Source organism: Vollenhovia emeryi, unplaced genomic scaffold, assembly GCF_000949405.1.
Source record: "Vollenhovia emeryi isolate VEMERY1.0 unplaced genomic scaffold, V.emery_V1.0 DF941572.1, whole genome shotgun sequence".
Classification (NCBI taxonomy): Eukaryota; Metazoa; Arthropoda; class Insecta; order Hymenoptera; family Formicidae; genus Vollenhovia; species Vollenhovia emeryi.
This window is the reverse complement of record NW_011964794.1, coordinates 3,082-4,966: the sequence shown is the minus strand read 5'-3', so window position 1 is coordinate 4,966 and position 1,885 is coordinate 3,082. Positions and strand designations below refer to the sequence as shown.

The 1,885-nt window shown below is 39.0% G+C and overlaps 1 pseudogene; it reads left to right on the top strand.

The window, feature by feature from the left end:
• Nucleotides 1-72: 72 nt before the first annotated feature.
• LOC105570917 lies at nucleotides 73-1,633 on the top strand (annotated as a pseudogene).
• Nucleotides 1,634-1,885: the final 252 nt, after the last annotated feature.

Genomic DNA, 1,885 nt, shown 5'->3' with positions numbered 1-1,885 from the left:
CATTTTGATTCACCGGGAGTAAGCCTAAGAGCTGAAGTAGGAGTAAGAAATAAAATGGATTTATTTCCTTACTCCTACTCCTTACTCCAGCTTACTCCATGTATTGTAGACCAGCCTTTACTATATCGAGTCACCTGTTAGATTCACTTCTCCTGGGTGTCCCTCGTGTGCAATTTTTGAGTAATATCAAGTAAGACACCGTTTCGAACGTTCTCAGGTATATAGCAGTAAACCACATTTTGAGTGTGCCATCACCAAAAATAAACACCCCCATGGAAGAGAACTATTGTTACACGACGATGGAGGTGGTTAGCTTCAGCTACACGTGGACGATAAATAACTTCAAGCTTTTCTGCGATATGGAGAAGAATGAGATTAAATCAACCACGTTTTCATCACAAGGCAATGACAAATCACGTTGGTACCTGGAAATACGTCTCAACAGAACGGGAGAGGACAAAGACTATGTATCGCTGTTTCTCTATACTGACGATACGTGCACCAAGCCCGTCACCGCTAAGTTCAAACTTTCGATACTCGATGCAAAAAAACATGAAACCCGAATTTCACAAAGCAATTTTCATAAGTTTGCTTCGAGTGACAGTTTGGGTTACAGAAGGTTCGTCAAGAAAGACTATCTTCTGAACGAGGCCAACGGGTTGCTACCAGATAGAAAGCTCACCATATTCTGTCAGATCAGTGTAGTACAGGATGTTATAAACACCTCTGAAAATGATGAGATGCAATTTGAAATACCGGAGTGCCAGCTGATCTACAATCTCGGCCTGCTGTACGAGAACCCAAAATTTTGCGACGTGACGCTCACTGTCCGCGAAAAGGAGTTCCAGGCGCACAAAGCAATTCTAGCAGCACACAGTCCAGTCTTCTCGGCAATGTTTGAACACGACATGGAGGAGAAAAAGACAAATAACGTAGACATCACTGACATTGACCCTGAAGTTCTGCGAGAATTGTTGCGATTTATGTACACTGGTAAAGTGGAAAATTTCGAGGTGGCACACAGTCTACTAGCCGCAGCAGACAAATACGGCTTGAAAAGACTGAAGGTAATATGCGAACAAAGACTTTTTACAACTTTAAACTTTGAGAACGCGGCTGCGACGCTTGTACTTGCTGATCTCCATAACGCCGACCAGCTGAAAGCAAAAGTGATGGACTTTATCATTACAAACGCGACGGATGTAATAGACACCGAGGGTTTTGAATCCATGGAAAACTCCCAGCCGCATCTGACAGCAGAAGCTTTCCGAGCTTTGGCAGATCAGTAAACCTCCTCAATTAAAAGGAAAGAAAAAAAAATACATACGAAGACCATATAGAAGATCGTGCCGTAGTTTCGCTCGATGCGTCGAAAGAATTAAATATTTTGTTAATAAATAATAGTGATCTTTTTAGTTTAGCACGTCTCAAACTGTTTCAAGGCGTTTCACTCCAGTTCTTTTTTTTCTCTGAACTATGTACGGTTATTATAATATTATTATTACTTTTGACGCTACGCGATCGGTGGTCTGTTTCTATATATTTATGTATAATTTTTATGTATGCTAATCTTTAGATTAAGAAACTCATTGTCCCCTTTTTTCTTTAATCGCGATAAACCAATTCTCTATAGTTTGTTTTGTTTTCTTTGCGTACTATAAGTGAAGTAACAAAATGGAGTTACTATTTTTAATGATTACGTTATTAAATTTAGAGTGGATAGTTTGTCGGATATATCACGAATATATCATGGGAATATCTATCCGAATGTCCCCGCACATATGCTAGTTACTTACATTATTTTAGAGACCTATATAATCCACTGTAAGAAGTTTGCAAGTTATTTTCTATTAGTAATTCTTTCATAATTTTATCTACGTTTTAT